Source organism: Plecotus auritus (assembly GCF_963455305.1).
Source record: "Plecotus auritus genome assembly, chromosome: 3".
Lineage (NCBI taxonomy): Eukaryota > Metazoa > Chordata > Mammalia > Chiroptera > Vespertilionidae > Plecotus > Plecotus auritus.
This window is the reverse complement of record NC_137772.1, coordinates 120,579,164-120,590,924: the sequence shown is the minus strand read 5'-3', so window position 1 is coordinate 120,590,924 and position 11,761 is coordinate 120,579,164.

The window sequence follows — 11,761 nt, the reverse complement described above, 5'->3', positions numbered from 1 at the left end:
TTTGTGAAGCTCTTTATCTGACCTTCAAGTCTAAATTGATAGCTTTGCTGGGTAGAGTAATCTTGGTTGTAGGTTCTTGCTATTCATCACTTTGTATATTTCTTGCCACTCCCTTCTGGCCTGCATAGTTTCTGTTGAGAAATCAGCTGACAGTCATATGGGTACTCCCTTGTGGGTAACTACTGTTTTTCTCTTGCTGCTTTTAAGATTCTCTCTTTGTCTTTTGCCCTTGGCATTTTAATTACGGTGTGTCTTGGTGTGGTCCTCTTTGGGTTCCTCTTGTTTGGGACTCTCTGTGCTTCCTGGACTTGTAAGTCTATTTCTTTCACCAGATAGGGGAAGTTTTCTGTCATTATTTCTTCAAATAGGTTTTCAATATCTTGCTCTCTCTTCTTCTGGCACCCCCATAATGCATACATTGGTATACTTGAAGTTGTCCCAAAGGCTCCTTACACTATCTTTATATTTTTTATTTCTTTTTTCTTTTTGCTCTTTTGATTGGGTATTTTTTGCTTCTTCAAATTCAAATCATTGATGTGATTCTTGGAATCCTCTACTCTACTGTTGAATCCCTGTATATTATTCTTTATTTCAGTCAGTATATGCTTAATTTCTGACTGGCCCTTTTCCATGTGTTTGGTAATCTCACTAACATCCTTGAAAGTCTCACTAAGTTCCTTCCTGGTCTCATGAAGTTTCTTGAGTAGTCTTATAACCATGGTTTTGAATTTTGAATCCAGTTGTTTCATCTCTTCCATTTCTTTCATTTTTGACATGTTTCTTTGTCTCTGCATTTCAGCTGCTTCCCTGTGTTTGTTTCTTTATATTGGTTAGAGCTGCTATATCTCCTGGAGTTGGTAGAGTCGCTTTGTATAGCAGGTGTCCTATAGGGCCAGTGGCTTTGCCTCCCCAGTCACCTCAGCTGGTCACTCTAGGTGCACCCCTGTGTGGGCTGTGAGCACAGTCTTGTAGTTGAGACTTGATTGCTGTTGGCATCATTGGGAGGAATTGACCTCCAGGCCATTTGGTTATGAGGACCAGCTGCATTTACAATGGCAGAGCTGCTGTGCAGGAGACACCCCTATGTGGCAGGACTTGCTTCAGGGGGGCTTTGGTACTCACTGAGTCTGCCCCTTGGGTGTGTCACTTATGGATGTGTAGAGTTGTAATCTGGTATAGTCTGACACTGTCCACTGGGTGTACTGCCTTTTGGGTCTCCAATGAGGTGGAAACTGAGCCACAGCCTGGGGCTACCTGGAAGGAGCTACACAGAGATCTGCAGCTTCCTCCTATTTGTATTGGGTTTGGAAATGCCCAGGCGAGGCCCAGCTGTGATGCAATGCAGGCTGGTGCTAGTGCCGGATCTTGGGCCTTTTATTGATAGGTTTAGGGCACCCTGACCCAGATGCTGCTTGTTTGAGAGATTTTAGCAAAGTCTGAAACCTGAGCAAGGACAGGCCATTCATGTGGAAAAGCTGCTGTGCACAGATTGGGTGGGGCTGCAAATTGGATAAGGTGGGGTCTCAGGGAATCACCAGGGCAGAGTGGACAGTGTGAGCCAGGCTGATGGAGACTCATATATGGTTGCCAGTCAGCCATATGACCTGGATGTCCCAGCACAGGAGCAATGACCCCCTATGAGAACCTCCATCTGGTAGAAAACTGTCCCTGAGTTCCTGCCCCCAATGCCAGACAATCCAGTTCCTCCTCAAATATGTCTGTGTCCCCCAGTGCCTTGCCCTGGCACTGTAGCTCAGAGGAAGCAGGACCATGTAAGTTCGTGCACTGACCCTCTAAAAGGAACTCCTCGGTCTCCAGCAGCCTCCATGTCACTCAGCCACAATCCTTGATGGTTTTTAAGCCCGTAGTTATGGAGACTTCTCTTCCCATTTCTGGGAGCCTGGACTGGGGGTCTGGTGTGGGGCTGGGACCCCTTGCTTCTCACAGGCCACCTCTGCAGAGACCATCTCCCTCCTCATTAAAAAAAAGACACACAGCCCTAACCAGTTTGGCTCAGTGGATAGAGCGTCAGCCTGTGGACTGAAAGGTCCCAGGTTCGATTCCAGTCAAGGGCATGTACCTTGGTTGCAGGCACATCCCCAGTAGGAGGTGTGCAGGAGGCAGCTGATTGATGTTTCTAACTCTCTATCCCTCTCCTTTCCTCTCTGTAAAAAATCAATAAAATATATTTTAAAAATAAAATTAAAATTAAAAAAAGACACACATGGGTGTCAGACTAGCCTGTTCTGTGCCTCTGTCCCTCCTACCAGTCTCAGTGTACTTTCTTTTTTACTTCTCTAGTTATAGGACTTCCAGCTTTCAGGCAGTTCTGAATGATGATTGTTCTCTATTTTAGTTGTAATTTTGATGTGGTTGTGAGAGGTGACAAGTACTCATCTTGGTTCTCTCTCTCATCACAGCCATTTTATAAAATCTCATGCATACAGAGAGTTTAACCAGTAATTAGTCTTTCAGATGTTACTATTACTTGAAATGCACCTAACAGAGATTAAAAAGGATATGCTGGTCAAAACCGGGACTGAAAGGTCCCGGGTTCGATTCCAGTCAAGGGCATGTACCTTGGTTGCGGGCACATCCCCAGTGGGAGGTGTGCAGGAGGCAGCTGATCGATGTTTCTCTCTCATCAATGTTTCTAGCTCTCTATTCCTCTCCCTTCCTCTCTGTAAAATATCAATAAAATATATTTTTTTTAAAAAAAGGATATGCTGTCTTTTTAGTATTTTACTTCATTATTGTATATAAATACATTAGTAACTACAGATCTGTGTAATGCACTAAAATATTAACAAAACATTCTAAACAGTGGAAAGGCCTTTGAGAAGCATTTGACCTTGTACCCTGGGTTCATCTTAATTATTGTCCAGTCTCCTCCTCCCAGCCCCTCCACTGGATCATAGCTATTACCAACATTATGTAGCACTTATCCTATATAATAAAGAGGTAATATGCAAATTGATCATCACTCCAAAACACAGTATGGCCGCCCCCATGTGGTCAAAGATGGCCACCCTCATGCGGACACCAGATGGCCACCACAAGATGGCCAGCAGGGGAGGGCAGTTGTAGGCAATCAAGCCAGCAGGGGAGGGCCGTTGGGAAGGACCAGGCCTGCAAGGGAGGGCAGTTGTGGGCGATCAGGCCTGCAGGGGAGGGCAGATAGGGATGACCAGGCCAGCAGGGGAGGGCAGTTGGGGGGGACCCAGGCCTGCAGGGGAGGGAAGTTGGGGGAAACCAGGCCTACAGGGGAGGGCGGTTGGGAGGTACCAGGCCTGTAGGGGATGGCAGTTAAGGGGGACCAGGCCTGAAGGGGAGGGCAGTTGGGAGGGACCAGGCCTGCAGGGAAGGGCAGTTAGGAATGACCAGGCTGGCAGAGGAGGGCAGTTAGGTGCAATTGGGCCTGCAGGGGAGGGGAGGGCAGTTAGGGACAATTGGGCCAGCAGAGAAGGGCAGTTGGGGGCGACCAGGCCAGCAGGGGAGAGCAGTTAGGGGAAACCAGGCCTGCAGGGGAGGGCAGTTGGGGGTGACCAGGCCTGAAGGGGAGGGCACTTGGGGGGGACCAGGCCTGCAGCGGGGGGGGGGGGGGGGAGGAGCAGTTGGGGAAGAACAGGCCTGCAGGGAAGGGCAGTTAGGTGCAATTGGCCTGCAGGGGAGAGCAGTTAGGAGCAATCAGGCCGGCAGAGAAGAGCAGTTGGGAGTGACCAGGCCTGCAGGGGAAGGCAGATGGGAGGGACAAGGCCTTCAGGGGAGGGCAGTTGGGAGGGACAAGGCCTGTAGGGGATGGCAGTTAGGGGGGACCAGGCCTGAAGGGGAGGGCAGTTAGGGGGGACCAGGCCTGAAGGGGAGGGCAGTTGGGGGGGACCAGGCCTGCAGGGGAGGGCAGTTGAGGGGACCAGGCCTGTAGGGAAGGGCAGTTAGGGATGACCAGGCTGGCAGGGGAGGGCAGTTAGGTGCAATTGGGCCTGCAGGGGAGGGCAGTTAGGGGGCAATCGAGCCGGCAGGGGAGGGCAGTTGGGAGCGACCAGGCCTGCAGGGGAAGGCAGTTGAGAGGGACAAGGCCCACTGAGGAGGGCAGTTGAGAGGGACAAGGCCCGCTGAGGAGGGCAGTTGAGAGGGACAAGGCCAGCAGGGGAAGGCAGTTAGGGGCAATTGGGCCAGCAGGGGAGCACAGTTAGGGGTGATCAGGTTGGCAGCAGAGGGCAGTTAGGGGCAATCAGGCCAGCAGGGGAGGGTAATTAGGGGCAATCAGGCTGGCAGGGGAGCAGTTAGGCATCTATCTGGCTGGCAGGGGAGTGGCTAGGGGGTGATCAGGCTGGCAGGCAGAAGCAGTTAGGGGCAATAAGGCTGGCAGGCAGGCAAGCAGTTGGGAGCCAGCAGTCCTAGATTGTGAGAGGAATCCCAGATTGCGCGCACACACACACACACACACACACACACACACACACACATACACACACCTGTGCATGACTTTTATGCACTGGGCCTCTAGTCATATTATATTTTGATTGTTTTTTTTACAAATTTGCTTATCCCATAGATTGTGAATGAACATGCTGAGGGTAAGAACCATATCCTAATTATTTTTTTATCTTCAGTACCACAGATATATAAGTGTTTGATTAATGTTTCCTTAATTGAAGAGGGGGAAATATCCAATACATGTGACCGTACACAGCATACATATGTCTCTAAAAAAAAAAAAAAAAACAGTATGTTTTTGCAATTTAGATAAAATTTAATCTTAATTTTTCATTCTTACAGTGGTGGAAAAGTCTTCATCATGATTTCTAGGTTAGTATTCTACTGCTTGCTTTTTTAAATCTCTATCTTCAAAGGTATGGCTTAGTGATGGTAAGTGTCAACAATTTCTTCACTTTTACTTTTTCTTTCACTTGGAGAATTAGTGATTTGCTGTTAATAAACTAATGATACTAAATATAAAAATCATTAAATGTTTTTCATTCATTATCTTACTGAATTATTGCTCATTTATTCATGAGACTCCATTTCCCATTAGCTTTAAAATGAATCTTTTATCCTAGAACATAGTAGAGATTTCTGGCCCAGCTGGCATGGCTCAATGGTTGAGCATCGACCTATGAACCAGGAGATCATGGTTTGATTCCTGGTCAGGGCACATGCCTGGGTTGCAGGCTCCATCCCCAGTAGTGGGGGAGAGGTGTGCAGGAGGCAGCCAATCAATGATTTTCTCTCATCATTGATGTTTCTATCTCTCTCTCCCTCTCCCTTCCTCTCTGAAATCAATGAAAACATTTAAAAAAAAGAGATTTCTGGTTATATACTAATGGAAATAGAGTTGAATAAGAAAAGTAAAATTATATGTATACTATAGAAATTGTTATTGCTGAAAACAGAAAACATTTTGACAGATGTGATTTGTGTCACTAATATAAACAGAGTAATAAAATACCATAATTATAAGGCTATGAGGTTTTGTTCACTAAGCAAGAGTAAAAATATCTTAATTTGTTTTTAACTAGTAATTCCAATTTATATGATAAAGTAACTGTGCTGTTATTAGGGTATCACTAATATTTAACAATTTTAAACACTCTGGACTAGAAGAAAAGTAACTACCCTTAAATTAAAAATGAATCTACCAGTACATCACTTTCTGAAGAGAGGCTTGGGGCAACGGTAATTACAATAAAGAAAATTATAAGGGTACTTTTGTAGATTTACTTATACACTATAAATGTAACATATATGATAAGACATTTTAAAAATAACAAAATAAACTCTAATTCTTTTTTAAGCATATCAAAGTTGGTTCTATAGTAAAAGATAAACTTCTAAAAATACTAATATTTTAGAAACTTAGAATAAATAATATCTGGAACCAAACAAAGGAATTTAACTAAAATTACTATGCAGTTTCAATCATAATAAAATACTATGAATAAATTTACAACAGCAAAATTTGAAACTTAGATTAAATAGAAATTTTTCTTAAAGTTTGACTTAAGAAATAATGAACTAAATTTGTCTAAATTGACTTAAGAAATAACAAACATTTATATATCAGTAGCAGTTAATGAAATTGAATTTGTAATCCAGTATTCTTCCAAAAACACTAAAATAAATTAGTCCCCAAACTCCTTTATAGGACATTCTTATAAAAGCTTATTTAGAGAATTTATAATTTTCAGGCTAACATAACTTTCACAGTAAAATCCAATAACAGTACCAAAAAATTGGTCCACATTGCACTAGAAGTCCTGGCCAAAATAAGAAGACAAGAAAAAGAAATGACAGGACTTCCAGTCAAGATGGTGGCATAGGTAAACTTGACACTCGCATCCTCCCACAACCACATCAAAATTACAACTAAAATACAGAACAACCATCATTCAGAACCACCTGAAAGTTGACTGAATGGAGGTTCTACAACTAGAGAAGTAAAGAAGAAGCTACACATGGAACAGGCTGGTCTGACACCTATGTGTGGTGTTTTTCTAATTGGAAGAGATATCTTGGCTGAAGAGGCCTTCCATGTTCTTTCTTGAACAACCCTCGACCCAGGGTTCCAGTGCCAGGAAGAGAAGTCCCCATAACTTTGGGCTATAAAAGTCAGTAGGAATAGTGTTTGAATGACACAGAGGCTGCTGGAGACCCAGGTGTTTCTCTTAAAGGGCCCACACACAGCCTTACATGGACTTACTCCCTCTGAGATCCAGCACGGGGGCAGCAGCTTGAAAGGATCTCCACCACCACCACAGAGTCGACTAGCAGGTGCCATATCTGAGTTTCCAGTCTGCCTCACACTTTTCATCTGCCCCTGGTAATTCCCTGAGACCCCACCCTCACCCAATTGGCAGCCCCACGCAAGCTGTTTGCAATGATCTTTTCATGGCTCAGGCTTCAGACTTTTCTAAAATCTCTCAAATAAGCAGCAGTTGACTTCAGTGTGCCCCATACATTTCAATAAGAAGCCCCAGGCACAGCACTAGCAGCAGCCTGCCTTGGTTCACAGGTTGGCCTCTCCTGGGCACCTCCAAGCCCAAAACAAGCAGCAGCCATCTGCAGATCACTCTGTAGCTCGTGCAGAGTGGCTCCAGGAAGATCACAAGCAGTAGCAGACTTTGTACCTCCCTGGAGGCCCCAGAGCCAGTGCACCCAGTGGTCAGCTTCAAACTATGCCAGATTATAACCCTACCACATGCACGAGCAACACACTCAAGGGGCAGACTTGGGGAGCACCAAAGCCCCACTGAAGCAAGCCCTGCTCCATAAGGGCATCTGCTGCACAGAGCTCTTCCACTATAGTTGTAGCTGGTCTGCACAGCCAATTGGCCAGGGATAAATCCCTCCCAGTGATGCCAACCACAAGCAAGGCTCAGCTACACCAGGACAGTGCACACAGCCCACACAAGGGTGCACCTAGAGTGCCCAGCTTAGGTGACTAGGCCCTACAGGACACCTACTATACAAGGCACTATACCAATTCCAGGAGACATAGCAGTTCTACCTAATACATAGAAACTAACACATGCAAGAAGCCAAAATGCAGAGACAAAGAAACATGTCACAAACATAAGAACAGCAGAACTCTCCAGAAAAAAGAACTAAATAGTGCTTTAGGTGATTTTCCTGAAGGTCTCACACATCTTTTGTTAGGTTTATTCCTAGATACTTTAACTTTTCTAATTTTTTGTTCTAAATGGTTTTGTATTATAATTCCTAATTGGTTATCATTGATACTTAGGAACTTATCTTTATATATTAGTTTTATATCCAGCAAACTGCTAGGAAGCGCTTTCCAGTTCTCATGGTTATGACAGTCCTTTGAATTTCTATGGAAGACACACATCATGTCATCTGCTGCTAAGGAAAGGTTTGTATCTTCCTCTCCTAATTCAAATTCTTGTTATTTATTTAACTTTTTAAAAAAAAATTTTACTGTTGGGAGTATTACAGATGTTTCAGCTTTTATACCCCATTGCCCCCTACTCCCAGATCCTGCTTCATCCCAGGTCTTTACCACCTTATTATTTGTGTACATGCATTATGCATACATGAATGTATAATCTGCCTCCTCAGTTCTGGGCCATTCCAGTTCTCGTTCTTGATGACTGCTCTCAAGGACCTAAGCCTTCTGAGATCTGAACGGCATCTGCAGGGGAGTCAGACTCTCCCGGTCCTGGGTGACCTTCCACCCAGCCCTTCCCGGTTCCCTTGCATCTGCTGGCTCTGTGGTGTCTGATCTTTACAAATATGCAGGATCTACCTGACCATTTTCCTCCCACCGTTAGACTTTTCTAAAAGAACATGGCCAGATGACTAGGAGAAACAATAATGAAACTAAAATATGAAAGGATAAAACAAATTTTCAGGGCACAAAGTCCAAGAACCTAATAAAACTTAAAGACTATGGACTCTCCGGCAGAACCCATCAGACAACACTGAGGGTGGTCCCTTCCTGCCACTCTCTCCGGGGAGGGTCTCTGGTCTCCAGCTCCGCTCTGTCTTAGGCCCTCACCCACCTTGTCAGATCACGTGTCCTTCACGAAGCACCCACCACAAATTGGCCACTTTTACACACACCAAGGGCAATGAGTCGGTTCTGTATCTTCTTCACCTCTCGTGCTGCATTGTCCATGACGTCTGTCTCTAAACTCTGTTTTAGCACTGTGGCCCTCACCTAGAAGAGGAGGAGCTACCCTGTAGACCCTCTTCCCAGCGGCTTCTAACCCCAGGTCTCCAGCTTCCTGCTGGACACTTTCACTCAAATCTCCCACCAATGCTTTTAATCCACACAGTCACCAAACCAAAGTTCTCATCTCCCCTTCCAATCTCAAATTCACACTCCTCCCCAATGTCCTTCATTTTGAATCCCCCCATAACTGTCCTGCTCACCAGGCTCAAGCATGTAAGACTCTTCTTTCACTCCTATCTCTCTCATCTCTGGCTCTGCCCAGAAACTACACACTGCTTTATTTTCGTCTTCAGAAAGTCTCTCTTCTTTCTCCTTCCTCTTTTCCATTTGCCACTCCTGTCATCCAGCCTGGCCTTCAACACTCACTCCAAGGTCACCACACCCTTCCTGAGTCCCAGCGGGCTGTAGATGGGCACCTTCTTTCTTGAACAACACTTCAGCATCTCTCTCCCTTCTCTAAGTGGGTTAATGGCTCTCTAGTCCTTCGGTTCATGTGCACCACCAGTGCTTACTGAATGCCTACTGTATGCAAACATGGCCCCAGCCTAGCTCCATGTGCACAAGCAGCCATTAAATTCACTGCTTTCTAATCCAACGCCCTGTGTCAGTCACATGATCACATGTATTCCCACCACACAGGAACCTCGCTCTGTTCTTAAAAGGTACTCCCTTCACTCTCCCTTCTATCCAAAGCCATGTCTCCTAAGCCCAGTTCCAATTCCACTCCTCCCCAGCTATACCTTTTAATATTAGTACACTTCTTCTCTGAAATCCCTCTGCCCTTATAGAGCTCCCTATTCTCCTGAATTTTCCCATCTCCACCAATAGATCTCAAGATTGAGACCATGTTTAAGTTGAAGACACAGCATGTGCTAATGCATAAAGGTTGTGTTTCAGGGCCCACAGGAAGTTTGGTGCCCAGAGTGCTGGACCAGGTCCTCCTGGGTTATGCACACTGGCCATGGCTCTTGTCCTGTGTCCCAGAGGCAGATGTCCAACAGGGTGGAGGGAGGGAGGGGCTAGGGCCAAGGGCAGAGTTAGGGGTCTTGTGACAGTCTGGGGCTGATGGCATTCCTCCAAGCTCAGTGGGATGGCTGTGGGGTCTGTGTAGGAGTCAGAATTGATAGCTTGGAGGAGAAGCAGGATGTAACCTAGAATAATTCCCTGACTTCTGACATCCTTCATTGGAGAGTGGGTTGTTTCATGTTCAATAATTAAGTTTCTCAATGAAAACTTGTTAATGTCTAAAAACATGCAGAGTAGAACAGATGGCAGTTATAATATGGGGCAAGGAGGCTGGTAGGATACATGAAGACTAAGATTTCTCTATGGAGCTCAAATGACCAAAACAAAGCATCGGAAGTTTACTCAAAAAGAAGACTGACATTTGCCTATTTTTTTTAGATCACAGGGAGTAAAGTTTTGTTTGTTTATTTGCCTTCAAACCAATTCCTAAAATTTAGTATTGTTAAGCATTTTAAGGTTCAACATGATAGAGTTTTCTTTATTCTTGTATGTATACTCACAGCCTAGCCCATGATCCTTACTGCACAGACTGGTGCTGTCTTTGGTTCCAGTTTGGAGCATCTGACCTGTTTGGGCAGAGGCCACATGGAGGACACCTTGTAGGCTTGGTCCCCGGCGTCCGAGGAGCACTGTCACCTTCACAAAGTGGGCCCACGGGTCTTACTTCCCTCTACCCGAGAGGCAGTTCACTGCCTATGACCATGGACCCCACCTTATGGTCAGAGACACAGGCTCTGCCCAAGGACGTGCAGAGACTGAACCATTTATGTAACTTTTGCAAAGAGAAAGATTCAAAAGGAAAGTAAAAAATGGAGAAGGTAACAGATTAATACGGCAGAAGTTATGAAGGTGGAATGAGCACGGCACAATTTGGGAGAACATTGCTCTAACCTCACGTGAGCAGGACAGGTGAGATTAGGAATTGGCCAGCTGCACAGGAAGCCTCAGAGACAGAGCCTGGAAGAGCCCAGGGTGGAGTTAGGAGGCTGGGAGAGGTCCGTGTCCCTTAGGAAAGTCATTTGCCTTTCTTGCTCAATTACCTCATCTCTGAAGTGACTTAAGTAACCTGTGTTTGTCTCATTTAATCCATGCTTTTGTAGGGTGACTACAATACTATATTCGTGCTGTAGGCTGCCGGGGTTCTTTTCCCAGCCTTACTGGGTTCAACATTCTGGAGAAAGGGGCTGCACATAGATGATTAAAGAGTCCAGAGACGAAAGATAATTTTGAAAGGCATTGGGGGGCAGAGGATCTTCAGCTGAAGGAGCTAAAGACTCTCTCCTTGACCAAGGACCTGTGCTTTTATTAAACACAATTTGTCCCAAGGCAAGGGTATACACTTCAAAGGGTACGGTATCAAAGGGTAGAATACAGAAGCATTATCAGTTTGGGAAATACCCTACTGATAATTCAGGTGTTTGGCCAACAGGAGGCAATAAAATGCCCTGAACTGTCTGGCAGTTAACAATCCCATTCAGGTTTGGGGTAAGTGCCATTTAGCCATTTCCAACGGGTAAACTACATATGTGGCTCATCCTTGTTGAGCCCCCCAAGCTTCACCAACCTTTTGGTGAAATTCTTGTAATTATTACATGCTCGAATTGGTTCTCGGCAGTAGGCCTTGGTTTAACCCTGTGTGGCACGTTAGTGAGCAATATGAACAGGTATATAGAGATAGGTATAAACTCCACACACATGTATATTGCAAAGACACATGCATGTATATAAGTGTGTGCACACACTGGTACATACATGAAAAATGTACACAGAAAGCCATGTGCACACAGATTACAATGTGCTCATGAACACACACTTAGGAAAGCATTGTGCATGCATGTTCCCGTGAACTTTGTACACATAACATGCAACACACATGCACTGTAAAATGTATACAGGTGCAGTACCTGCACTCACACAGAGGCAGGTATGCACACACACGTACATGTAACCACTCAAATGTATGCACACGTTTTCACTGACATGTATATGCATGCACAGGTATGAACACACATATAGATGTTCACATGTGTGTATACAGCT